At 43.2% G+C, this 14,720-nt stretch overlaps 1 non-coding gene across 1 annotated transcript; it reads right to left on the bottom strand.

The window, feature by feature from the left end:
• Window positions 1–11,332: 11,332 nt before the first annotated feature.
• Window positions 11,333–11,406, bottom strand: Trnan-guu. Its single transcript has one exon. It is a non-coding gene; the product is annotated as a tRNA-Asn (tRNA).
• Window positions 11,407–14,720: the final 3,314 nt, after the last annotated feature.

Genomic DNA, 14,720 nt, shown 5'->3' on the forward strand with positions numbered 1-14,720 from the left:
ACAGTTTTTTCACAGGTGTTGCTCTTAGACAACCCGTAGTGATACGACATGTCTCATTCAGAGCAACATCAGCTTTCTTTGTATGTGCAGATCTGCACCATACTGGGCAAGTGTACTCAGCTGCAGAGTAGCAGAGGGCTAATGCGGATGTGCGCACTGTGTCTGGCTGTGCTCCCCATGTTGTTCCAGTCAGCTTCCTAACCACACTGTTCCTGGCAGCCACTTTTTGCTTTGTTTTTAAGCAGTGTTCCTTATATGTAAGAGCACGGTCCAGAGTGACTCCGAGGTATTTTGGAGTCTTGCAGTGTTCTAAAGAGGTTCCTTCCCAATCTATCTGCAAGGTTCTACTAGCCACTACAAATGTGAAATGCTGGTACATTAATAGCTGATGTAACTGCCAGAATATTGAATGCAAAGGTGCGGGTTACCAGGATGTCAGAGAATTACATTATATATTTTGCCTTCTGGTACGTATTTTCCAAAGAAAACAAAAATAATTACATTATGTAAATTGACGGTGGAAGGAGGGGAGAGGGAAAGGGAGGAACTATTAAAGGCAGCTGCATTGGGATTTTATGTTGAACAGATGGCGACGAGTGAAAATGTCTGCCAGGCAGGGATCTGAACCCAGGATCTCCTGCTTACTAGGCAACTGCGGTATCCACTGCGCCACCTGGACGCAGTGTCTATTGCACCTGCACGAACTGTCTCGGTTCCCTCCCTCGGCCGACCCACACTCCCACCCAGCTCCACCTATCTGGAGTCCCATCCATGTTCTCCATGCTCTCTACTTTGTGATTCCGGCAGGAGATAGAACGTAATTGTGTCTATTGAGGCGAATCAATTTTACGAATGCGGCGGTTCCGTTCTTCCGGATATGACCACCACATTCAGAGCAGATACGCAATTACGTTCAACCTTCTGTAGGAACGTAGCGAGCATGGACGACATGGACGTGGACTGCAGATGGGTGAGAATGTAGGTTGGCTGAAAGTAATCACATCCGTAACCAGTTAGTTCAGTACGGGCGCCAGTGAACTCGTTATTGAACGTCCTATACATAACAACACCACCATCACCTGGCCCACAGCTGTTGTAATGATATTTGAGATCCTAGATACTGATAGTGGTCGCACACAAGTTATAATGGTGACACATCCTGCCGACCGCGAGTTTCTCTGTATCACGCTGACTGTTCATAGAGACATGTGCCATGTGTGGACGAGCGTTGTCCTGTTGAAAAATGGCACCACTATACTGTTGCATGAGAGGTAACACATGAGTACGTAGGACGTCCGTGACATACCGTTTTGTCACCAAAGTTCCCACAGTCTTCAGCCACGGTCTGAAACCATACCCGACGACTCTCCAAACCATGACTCCAGGAGTTACATCACTGTGCCTCCCCATGGGCGCCAATGATGGTCAGAGTAGAAGCGCGATTCATCGCCGAACACAATGCGACGCCATTCATCAGTAGCTCATGCTTGCTAGCCACAACACCATTCCAAACGCGGCTGTTTGCGTTGTGTTGCAAACAGCACACTAAGCAGTGGATAGCAGTGCTCCAGCACTGCTGCTGCTGATCTGTGAACAGTCGTGCGGGATGACACTGAATGTCACATTCTCCTGTGGCAGGTACAGATGGGGTTACGATGTGTTTGGCGTAGAAAACAACATTCGTCGCTTGTGGTGGCCAGACGTGATGAACCGGAACCGAGACGTCGAGTGTGTTTGCCGTCACTTTCCCATGAAGTCCAACATCATGCCACTGTCGCATCTGAGTGCCCCACAATCTCAGTATAGGACGATTCGACCTGCTAGCCAAATGAAGACCCACAGAGAAATCCATCAACGCTTCTCAGGTGCTAATAACTCTCAACACTACAAGGAGCCTCCGTGCCCTTCACGGCGACTCAACATCTGATGCTGTTCGTGCTCTTATATATTGTACCAGACTAGTAACAACACTAAACGTAGACAACACTAATGCACTCTGACGGCCATTCTACCTCTCACACAGCACTGCAGGTCCAATCATTCACACATCCGTCAAAAGTATGTACACGAACGAAGTTACAATGTCATTCGACAAAGTCGTCTGGGTGTTTCACTATTTTTGTCAGGCAGCGTGTATGTTTACTACAGGTTTTTCGTGTTATAGCTGAATTTCAGATCTAATTTCTCGCTAGATCCATTAACACTCCTGTTCTTGGTTGAAATAATCTGCACTGTAATCCAGTGGTACAATATCATCCACACTGCCGTTACTGTTCACGATATACTTTAATTTTCTGGTGGATCTACGCCTGCATCCATAAACCGCAAGCCACCTTATAGCTAGTAGCCGAGTATATTTTTAGTACGATCACTTGCGTTTCCTCCCTCTCCTGTTCGTATCGAGAATGGAGTGGGGAATATCGACTGACAGTAGGCCTCAGTGTGAACTCTTAACTCCCTAAGTTTACCTTCATGGCCTTTATGCAGTTTATACATGGGACTGAGCAACATATTTGCTGACCTGCTCGTACAGCGTAAAGTGCACTACGCTAGATTGCGAGACTGGGAGGCAAATCTGAATCGTGTCCGCACGCTTGATTAACGACTTTGACCTAGTACTGTTACTGAAGGAGACACAATCATAACGACTTTGACCTAGTACTGTTACTGAAGGAGACACAATCATAAAAACTCGTGAAGACTTTTATCGGAAGCTCTACTGTCAATCAATGACAAGCCAAATTTTGCTTGATGAATTACAAACCTCTGTAACAAATGTAGGATCGCGAGAACTGTAACCTATAGATAAAAATGAAGTGGAAAAAGCTTTTCGAATTACAATGTGCCAAGAGAAAATCAGACCACGAGGGAGATGCTTAAGATTGGAGGACAAGAACTTGAAAAAGTACTCTTAATTTAAGTAAATGTCTCGAGGAGGAATATACCAGAGTCATGCAAAAATGCAGAAGTCATTCTCTTCTTAATCATTGAGAATTACCTACCTTTCTCAGACTGCCAACAAAAATCACCAAGTACCGCCTCTCGGAAATTTTGCCTTTGCCAGCCAGTCGAAAAGGTGGGATTCAAAAAAGGTTCCCATACAACCGAACATGTGCAAATACACACATTAAAAAAAGTTTTGCGTCACCCTGGTTCCCAGAACTCCTGAAGATAGACGTTGACTGTGGATATTGTACCACAGACACAGTCCCTTTGAGTGTTCAGAGATGTCACTAAACCCGCCCAAAGATGTAAACAATCATGCATGAGTATCGCTTATTAGACGGAGGGGGTCCGACAGCCGATCAGTTCCAGTCATTCCACCAGGAAGGAGGCACACGGCTCTTGTTGTCTGTAGTTCAACCATGCCCAGACGGTCAATACCGCGGTTCGATCGCGTCCGCATTGTTACTTTGTGCCAGGAAGGGCTCTCAACAAGGCAAGCATATAGCTGTTTCGGAGTGAACCAAAGCGATGTTGTTCGGACGTGGAGGGGATGCTGAGAGACAGGAACTGTTGATGACATGCCTCGCTCAGGCTGGCCAAGGGCTACTACTGTGGTGGATGACCGCTGCCTACGGGTTATGGCTAGGAGAAATCCTGACAGCAGCGCCATCATGTTGAATAATGCTTTTCGTGCAACCACAGAACGTCGTGTTACGACTCAAACTGTGCACAATAGGCTGTATGATGCGCAACTTCACTCCCGACGTCCATGGCGAGGTCCATTTTTGCATCCACAATACCATGCAGCGCAGAAGATGGGCCCAACAAAATGCCGAATGGACGGCTCGAGATTGGTATCACGTTCTCTTCACCGACGAGTGTCGCATATGTCATCAACCAGACAATCGTCGGAGACGTTTTTGGAGGCAACCCGGTCAGACTGAACTCCTTAGACACACTGTCCAGCGAGTGCAGCAAGGTGGAGGTTCCCTGCTGTTATGGGGTAGCATTATGTGGGGTCGACGTACGCCGCTGGTGGTCACGGAAGGCGCCGTAACGGCTGTACGATACGTGAATGGTATCCTCCGATCGATAGTGCAACCATATCGGCAGCATATTGGCGAGGTATTCGTCTTCATTACGACAATTCGCGCCCGCATCGTCCACATCTTATGAATGACTTCCTTTAGGATAACGACATCGCTCGACTAGAGTGGCCAGCATGTTGTCCAGACATGAACCCTCTTGAATATGCCTGGGATAGATTAAAAAGGGCTGTTTATGAGCGACGTGACCCACCAACCACTCTGAGGGACCTACGCCGATTCACCGTTGAGGAGTGGGACAATCTGGACCAACAGTGCCTTGATGAATTTGTGGATAGTATGTCACGAAGAATACAGGCATCTATCAATGCAAGAGGAAGTGCTCCTAGGTATTAGAGGTACCGGTGTGTACAGCAATCTGGACCACCACTTCTGAAGGTCTCGCTGTATGATCGTACAACATGCAATGTGTAGTTTTCATGAGCAATAAAAAAGGCGAAAATTATTTTTATGTTCGTCTCTATTCCAATTTTCTGTACAGATTCCGGAACTCTCGAAACCGAGGTGATGCAAAGCTTTTTTTGATGTGTGTAATCTTCCCAGCTACAGGTTATATAATACTGGTACCTGTACTGTACAGTAATTTATAATTATCCCTTAATACAGTCACTATAGCAATCCCTTCTGCGACGTACAATAAAAAGTTGGTGGATGCATCGCTATCAAGAACACTGCTGCTCAAGGGAGGTGGAGCAGTTTAACCGATGACGAGACGTCCAACAACCATCGCGCATCCGTGTGGTAGCACATCACCTTTGCTGTTTGGAGGTAATGCTGCATGATGTGAAGACAGTAAAACCCAAACAAGTAGTACCGTTGCGACTCCTTATTCCTGTTCTAATTTATCGGCACTATACCACAACTTAAATCTTAATGAATTCAGTAGTGTCTGTTAACTATTTTCCCGATCTTCACATTTTTTCAGATTACTTCTCCTAATATTCATGGGTTAGCCTTGGCCTTCAATCCTATACTATGCCTCTTTTTAATTGTTAATATAATGCACTTCTATCACCCTTACTCAACCTACGTATGTAGTCTATACAATTCCGTTTTACAATAAAACTTTATGCATATTCTGGCTTACCCTTAAGGAATTACTGAAGTTTGCGGGGTATCCACGGTTTCCTAAGCAATGGCTGGCGTAGTGGGCTTTCTGTCGACGTAATCAACAAGCAATGGGATGAGATCCAGTGCATGGAGCGGAGTGCCCAGGCAGGTACCACTGGGTTCATGTCACTGGAGTTAACTTTTCGGCCCTAGGTCACTTACCGAACGCTACAGTGGTGTCTAACTCTGACATTATGGGAAATGCAAGGTAAGGCCAGACCCAAGGATGTAAGGAAACCCACAAGTGAAAATTAAAGTTCAGGCTTCTACTTACACATCCTGCTGTCCCAGATGATTCTTCAGCCCTCTGTCTTCCATCCATCCAATCCCCTTCCTCTTTCGGAAAGGTGTTGTTAAAAAATGGCTCTGAGCACTATGGGACAACATCTGAGGTCATCAGTCCTCTAGAACTTAGAATTACTTAAACCTAACTAACATAAGGAAATCCATGCCCGAGGCAGGATTCGAACCTGCGACCGTAGCGGTCGCGCGGTTCCAGACTGAAGCGCCTAAAACCGCTCGGCCACTCCGGCCGGCAAATGTGTTGTTATGGAACCATTCCAGTTGTCCTTCTTGATCTTCATCTTCAGCAGTCATTTTGACGTCAATTACAACTGGTGTAGTCAGAGAAAGTCCAACTAAAGGTGTACAATAGCTTCTTCATTACAGCTTGTTTAATATTATTGTCTTGGAACTGCAAGTGACAATGGTGGGCGAGGTGAATATCATGACAATTCCCAAAGCACGGGCCAAAGGCTGCTGCCCACAGCACTGTATCTGCCACTGCTGTTGCATCTCCAGGTTCTCGGATTCTCCGATCAGGGGAGGTTAGGCTGATGGTCGTTGCTGCAAGAAGGTGTGGCTGCGTCACACTCCAGCGCCCAGAGTGAGGAGCTCTTCTGATGGTACCTGTGCGTGGTCAGCGATGTCTGGGCCCTAACCTCGTACTCCAGGATGACGGCAAAGTGCAAGGCTGCCCTGGCGCCCACATGCTTAGGTAGCAAGCAATGATTCGTCTCCTGGTAGTGGTGGATCAAACTGATTCATCAGCTTGGCACTGAGCTGCATAGGCTCGACGTCACATAACTGCCAACTGCTCGAGTACTCTAAGGATGGTTGAGGTGGATGTAAATGCTACAGCTCCCCACTGACTACGATTGAGGTGGCGTTTTTGTGTCAATCAGGTTGTAGTATCTCCAAGTGATTGGCTTAGTTTTGTCATGTGGAAGACTGTGATGGGCTCTGATTGGTTCTGGCTGACTCCAGCGTGGCCTTATTATCACCCTGGCGGCCCCGCTCATGCTCCAAGTCCCATTATAACTTTTTCTCGTTACTCATTGACTCTTGGGTTCTCAACTTAATATGGAATGGGGAAAAAGTAAACATGCAATCTGTGTCAGTCAACTGTGGTAGTAGAGGGCTGGGGCAAACTGGTTAAACTCAGGACAAATTGGCTGCCATCATTTTAAACCAACCACATGGATTAGACAAGTGGCCTATGATGTCACTCCAGCCATTGGTCTGGAAACCATGAAGGCTGGTGCAGTATCCCCATGTAATCCATCTTGGATTCTGACCAACCACATGGATTACACAAGTGGCCTATGATGTCAGAGGATAACCCAGTAGCCATCTCCAGCCAGTGGTCTGGAAACCATGCAGGCTGGTGCAGTATCCCCATGTAATCCATCTTGGATTCTGACAGGGCTGGGGAAAATCCAGTGGCCTACAAAGGGCCTGGCAACTATGCAGGCTGAGCCAGTATGCCTGGGTCAACTGTCTTAGATTCTAATTTCAAAAGGCTTGGGAAAGCCCAGGAAACCTGACAACCATGCAGGCTGGGCCAGTATCCTTAGATCAGATTTCTTGAATTCCATTCTTAGCACAAATGACCTTCCGCCATCTTGGATTTTCCACCAACAGGACAATTGCCCATCTTGGTTTTTCTAATTTCCTACCAAATTATACTTAGGACAAGTGCACTCTTGGAACAGCTGAGCTGTAATGTCATAGGAGTGGAGGAAATCCCTGTAGCGCAGTAGGATACTTCGAATTTCCTGCAAATTTTGGAACTTTCTGCCATTTTATGCATAGAGTAATTGCCCTCTGAAGTTAGAGGGATGGGGGAGGAGTGGAGGAGAAATCTGGCAGCATTGCATGACGCTGTCATAAAAAATCTGGCAACAACACAAGTCAGATCTAACATATCCGGCTCCACGACTAGAAGTAACGTTGTTTAACGTAAGTGTATGTAGGATACTTACACTAAATAAGAGGTCAAGGCTACAGAACGCCCGAGATGAGATTTCTGGGGGCACCAACTGGCTTGATGGCACAGGAAATGAAAAGTCCCATAGTGCTTAGAGCCATTTGAACCATCTGAGTGAAGAAATTTTGAGCTACAAGAGAAATGGGAAGAAGATGTAACATGTCAAGAAAGTAGAACATCAAAGTCACTGTTATAATAGAAGCCAATACAGGAAAGAGAGGACATTGGTTGATCAAAAAACAGACCAAATGCTACATAGCGAAGCAAATCTGAGATGGTCCAATCCTCGATGAAGATGTAACGTGTCCTTCATTCTGTTAATCTGTTTTGTAGGTTATACCGACGAGGCAGACTGCATTAGGGGAACACAGTGATTGTAAATTTTGTGGTATGTGTTTCAGCCTCAAGTCACACAACTGATGTCGTTATCACTTGCTACTTATTGTAAAGTCAACAGCTGAGCTGAATAAGTCACACAGTATTTCGTTGATGTAAATAAGAAAAGCGTTTTAACATTGCTTAATTTTTCTCTGTGAAACTATTTCCTGAATACTTATTGAATTGGGCTCGTGAAACTTTTATCTTTGCCAAAATCGGCAAAATAAATAGTAACACTTATAGAAATGAAAGTTGTTGAAAACCTGTTACTAATGACCGCGATATGTTTAGGGAGACATAACACATTAGAATGAGAGGTTCTTTATTTGTGCACCCGCTCTTCTCTTGGGTTCACTTAAAGAAATGAAAATTTCTAGACCGTAACATAAGTCTCCACAAACAATTAATACTAAATGTCAAGGCTAATGAAATAATGTCACTGCTTTTTTGCAATATTCACCAGAATATAATACATTTTACTGTCTTCAGTCACCGTGCACAAAACGGCGACAATAATTCGCTGCTTTCAGGCTACACTAGCGCTAGTTTTCGTCTTCCTCTATGATATCGGAAGCATAATTATGTGATTGCAGAGATTTAAACCACCCACGCTGTGTCTTTGGTGTAAGAAGCGTGCGCTGCTAGCCCAGACACGTCAGTTACCGTCTCTTAAGTTATTGCATTTAAATATCACTTAACTGAGACGCTAAACTATGAAAACCGTTTGATGATGACTTGGTAATAAGTCGAAACCGTCAGAGATACCATTTGTAAAACCTGAGACTGGAAATATAAAAAATAAATTGCTTGGTCTTCTTGTTACCTCTATCTTCTTATACAAAACTTTCCTCTAGAGTTTATTTCCTTTAACTGCAGTGTTTCAGATCCATCCCTCAGCTTTCAGATACAGTGGTCAAAATAAATGTAGCGTATTGGTTTACTGGCAGTACCGGACAGGAAATAAAACTGATTTTGTTCTCTCAGGTACAGTCATAAGTAAACAAAAGTAAAGAAGAGCAACACATTTTCACGTGAAAAAAAAACTATACAAGAACCCACTAAAAACACTACAGTGTCGTCTTACTGTCATCTTGCGTAAAACATTGTTTGAAATTGACCCTCCTCGTAATTGGAGACACTTTTGAGTGGAGTTACTCCTTACCAAACTGTTCAGATAAGCCAGTGGAACATTATACCATTCCTTCACAGAGGCCTCTATGAGGCCCTGCAAGGTCTCTGGTGGGACACAAAGACTGAAAACCATACATTTGGCAGGACCTATGCATTCCGAATGCAGCTGAAATCTGGTGAATATGGAGGACATCCTATACGACTGATTCCATGCTCCACGAGGAAGGTGTTCACAAGATCGTGACGATGTTGGCATGCATTGTGCTCCATCAGCGTGAATGAATCCTGCTCCAATATGTTTACCAAATGGCAACCACAGATCATGCAAGGAAGCCATCCCAGTACTTCACGCCAGTAATCCTCTCAAGTAATGGAGTAAGGGGTGTGCTATGACCACACCCCAAAACATGACTGAACCGCCTTGATGAGGGTGGCAGTCTACGATGCAGTCAGGGTGTAAACATTGTCAACGTTGCCTCCACACGAATGTCAGTGTTGCTCACCTGAAAGTAGAGAAAATGTGGTTTCAGGTGAGCATTTTCTTTCTAATTCCGCAAATAGGCATCTGTGAGAGAGGTTAGGACACTCCGAAGCGCATTTTAAATCTTCTTGCTGGGTTTGGAAGCTTCTGTCGATATTTTTTCGCGTTTGTGGATCTGAAAAGAGCATTGAGTCTCACAGCTGGCTAGTGTACAAAAAGTGGTCTCATGCCCATGCGACAGGAACCGCTCTCCGAGGCCGATGTAGAGGAGGAGCCTCGAGAGGTGTTCTGGCACGTCATCCCTGCTCGTGGAGCCTATTTCGATTTGTTTTATGACACCTGCACTTCTGTAGCTGTTTGGAACTGCCGCCGTTGACGTGCAACATTGTGTTCAGGGCTTCTCCCTGCTGTTATACAGAGATATCGGTCTTGCACACCTTTCGTTTTTCTTCTGTGGCCATTTCTGTGACGATACTCTGCTAATCGTATCACTAGAAACTGTTCCAGATCCTAGCGACATCACTTTGACTCACAGCGACGATCACTGCGACGTTCACCTGTCTCTTTCTTTGTTCCACTCGGGTGACGTTACGTTTTTATTTTCCGGACCATCCTGAAGCAGCGCAACTCACGTAATGACACACATCATAGGTACTGCAATGTTTACAGATGCCCCCTCACGGTAGAAAACAAATGAACTGATGTGATGACGTATTTATGGAACGTAACGTTCAATATTAAAGTTTCGACAATATTTAACCCTTATTTTGACCACAGTATTTCGTTTTTTCGATGTTTGTAAGTAGACGGCATTTTATTTTAATTACGTCAATAGTTGGTTATATAAGGACCAAAATAAGCTTATAATCATTATGATGGTGGTTCTCAGTTTTCATTTCCAGTTAAAGCCAAATTTTTTTCATCGCTGCACTGTGTCTAGCAGGGCATTCATCTGGTTCATCTGGACATTTCGAGTCAGCTGTCCCATTACTATCGCGGAAACGGCACTACAACTGTCCTGAAGATATCTCGGGCTTGTGCGTCTAGCTGTCATATACTCATTTCCTCTAGATCTTTCTTCACTTTCATGCCATTCTTGTTTCCAGTTTTATATCATAGACGTTGAAGATGTGTTTCTTCCATTCGGAACAATTCGTTCTTTTGTTGCCACAAACCGATCTATGCGTTTGCGCATGTTTCCGTAATTTCTTCTGTTTTAGAATATATTTCTTCTTTCCATTTTCCATGCAAATCCTTTTTCTAACTTACAGGCAGTATCCTGAGTTCGATCTTTCTCCATTTTCTTTCTGTCAGTGAGGTCAGGACACTCGGAAGTATATTTTAAATCTTCTTGCGGAAGTTGGATGCTTCTGTCGACATTTTCTCGTGTTTGTGAGTTAATTTGAGTTTTTGAAGTCCGCTTTCTGCGGAAGACAATGTAATTTTTTTTTTATTTGTTCAAACGTGTTTCGACAGCTATGTGGATCTCGATTTATTTCTGAGATATCATTATACAAATTTCATGGTTGTTTTTCTGTTTTACGCCAAGAAATTATAACATGCACATTTCGTTGTGCCGACTGCTCATCTGAAACCACATTTTCTCTCAAAATAAATAAAATACGCTGATACAGATTTTAGGCCTAAAACAGAAAAATGACCGTGAACTTCGATATTTTTACGGAAATAAACGAAACCCAAAGAAGATGACACGTGATTGGGTAAACAGAAAAGGAAATATATTGTGTCTTGCAGAAGAGGAAATGTTTATAAGCCCGAATTCATATTTTAAATTTTCCTCTGTTACTTTTTTCATCTTACAGTCTCAATCGTCGTAGGGAATCACAAATTTTCTTTATGTATTCGACTGCTTAAATACAATCTCGACAAGTGTACGTATGAAAAATGTATCGCCCCCGGGTGGGCTCGAACCACCAACCTTTCGGTTAACAGCCGAACGCGCTAGCCGATTGCGCCACGGAGGCGAGGTGGTTTGTACAGCTTAAGCGGATGAACCAACGCGACATACCTATCTGATACGCCAATTTCAAAAATCTCTTGCTGATAAGCAAAATAATTCCTTTTTATATCACAATTGGACGCTGTATTTTTCGGAGTGTGCAAATTTCGAGAGTTGGCAGACTCACTCTTATCACGTCGTCAGCGCGGACGGAATAAAGTGATAACGGGGGAGAATGTTGCTGCTCAAACGTCTCTTCCGCTGCGCACGTGGTCGCTATGACATGCGTTCCGTTTTATTGTCCACCATGTGCGGCACAACGCTATGTTCCCGCTAACATACTCATCTTTTCGACGGATGAACCATACTTTCCCGCGTTTGCTCGCAGTCTGAAGCTTCCATACGGTTTATAGATACTAAAAGCTAGGCCCTTCTGCTTTTACTGCAGCGCTGAAAATACCAGCTTTCGAAGGCAGCTAATATTCGAACAACCTTTCAGCTGCCCTTCCACATATTTTCAGGATGACGCGTTGTCTACACTTTCTCTTTCTTTCTTTTTCTTTTTTTTTTACGCGTGCTATTTAGAAAAACCGACAAAGACATGTATGACGCTCATTTAATACTATATCCTAAAAAAGTATCATGCAAGTGTGCGGAATATGTGGTACTTTCCGTGCACCACCTTGCTGGGAAATATTCCGCGCAGTGATGTTCATAGTGTCAGTCAATATTAACTAGTATATTTTTTCCCTTGTGTTGTATTCTACTTGGGATCGCTTGAGAATTCCAGTTCCTTATGATTTACTCTCCTTCGAATTCAGTATTCTATTTTTTCTTCACAACTCTTTTCTTTCTTCCCGGGATTTCAAGACGTTCTCTTGACAGCTTCTACCTTGAAATACTTCTGAATTTTATTCCCTGAGCCCTTTTTATTTTATGTAACGTTCCATTGAAGGCAAATTTTATCTTCAACCAAATAACGCGTAAAGACCACGAAGATAAGAGAAATTAAGGCTCGTGCCGAGCCATATCGAAAGTCGTTTTTCTTTCGCTCTATTTGCGAATGGAACAAGAAAGGGAAGATTAGTAGTGGTACAAGGTACGCTCCGCCACGCACCATACGGTGGTTTGCAGAGTATGTATGCAGATTTAGATGTAAATGTAGGCCAGCTAAAAGAACTCGCAGAAATCTGCTTCTGCATTTCCAAGTTACGCACATCCATTTCGTGCCAGTCATATCTCGGAATACTGCCCACTCAATAACAGATGTTTTGCGCTTAAACTGAAAAGTTAATGGGTTAATTTGCCGAACACATGAGTGAATACTCAATTGACTTCCTTAATTATTAACGCAAGAACATGTAAATGTTTTGGGAAAGCGAAGGTTACGTTTCAAGCAATTCTCTGAGGTTTATTACGTATTTAAGATAAATCTCTTTCACTTGCTGCAGGAAAACGAAATATTTTATGACCACACGCATTCACAACTTCTTTAAAGATTGCGATCTTGTTGTAAAATGAATAATTTTGCTTTAACGAAACCCAAGTTTACAATTTCAGATTAATAACGTGACAATGATTTTGATATTCTACACTATGAGTCTGAATGATGTTTTCACTTCGTAACAAATATTTTTTTGGTTGATTCCAAACCTGTTCTAGTGAGAAAAGAAGCAGCAAAGTTTTGCTGTGGAAAACGTATCATAAGTTTATCGTGGCACCTTCAGTAAGTGCTCATGTCTCACAGTGCCAACAACGTAATTAGCTGTGTTATTAGTCATTCGAGTTATGTAAATTAAACGTATGGGGATTACAAGGACGTACTGAGAGTTGATATGTAAAGGAGAAAGATCTGCTTCCCATACGACTAAGAACTGTAAGTACGACCTCCGATTTCCCAGTGGTTCTACTTACACATAACGTATAACACATGATATGTAACCATGAACATGGATTTCAAATGAGGAAATTCTGTTATGTCGTATATTTTCCAATAACTCAAACTTTCTTGTATTTACCATACCACATGCGAATTACGTTGTTCAAATTATGCATATTATTAACGAATGTCGAAAGCAGGAGTATTGCAAATATAAAAACAGACAGTCAGAGAAAAAGGTAGGATTCGGCTGGCGCGGATCACTAAACGACCGCAAATTATAAGATGTTTCAAAAGGATTCATGCCATTTTGCAAGACTAGATCTTCTGCATAAGATTCAGTTTCAGTTACGTAACACACGAAAACTCGGTAGAGGGCCGCGATCATTCTGTTCAGAAGTCAAATACGATGTTCTCTTCATTGTGTGGTTGTCTCTTATTTTCTCCAAGTTGATACTCTGATGGCACTGAACGTGGTGAAAAGCGTAAAGGTGTGAGAAATAATGATTGTGCGATCTAGTATCATTTGAATATGCTATGCAGCTCTCTCACAAATTTCGAAGTAACAAACGTTGTTATTTAGCCATAGTGGATTATTTCACATCCCTAAATGTGTTCCTCAACACAAACTTATCCAGCACGTTTCCTAAAATACTTTCAGTCTATGCCATGGGTCTTTCATAAGCTACTGCACAGCGCTAAATATTAGTAGTTGCTCGCTGAAGTAATTTGTAAAAAATTTTATGTCACTTGTGTTGATCATAAATGTCTTCTTATGTTGAAGTTAAGACTAGTGAAAAATTTGAGGTTGCCCTTGTTGATCATAAGTACCCTCCTATCTTGAAGTCAAGACTAGTGATCAATGGTGCCTGATACCCATATCAATACGATGTAACTATGCCACTGGGCAGGGCAATTAGCGCACCTAGTAGAACGTGAGGACAGAAAAAATATTGACTGGCTGAAGTCTTCTGTCGAGCCGTGAGACGAACTCGGTTGACACAACAAGAGTATTGACGACAAAGGTAGTTCTACTAATGTTTCATAAGATACTTCGCAACAAGACAACCAGATGATGTACAAACTAAAACTACGAAAGAAAGTTTACTATACAGCAGTACCTCGCTAGTCCGTCCCCTGCGGGGTCGGCAACATGGTCACAACGCGAAAAGGGTCGGGTTATCAGAAGAATACTTTTATTTCCCCGTAACATTACAATACAGTACAATAAAACTTTAATTTTCTACTGGACATACTGTCTGTCCACGTGAAAACAGTAACAAAGCGAAAGATAACGACGACACACTGTATTTTACGATAAGGTATTGTTATTGTGAGGAAAAAAATGTTCAAATGGCTCTGAGCATTATGGGACTTAACAGCTGAGGTCATCAGTTTCCTAGAACTTAGAACTACTTAAACCTAACTAACCTAAGGACATTACACACATCCATGCCCAA

The sequence above is a fragment of the Schistocerca americana genome, chromosome 6 (genome assembly GCF_021461395.2).
Source record: "Schistocerca americana isolate TAMUIC-IGC-003095 chromosome 6, iqSchAmer2.1, whole genome shotgun sequence".
NCBI lineage: Eukaryota > Metazoa > Arthropoda > Insecta > Orthoptera > Acrididae > Schistocerca > Schistocerca americana.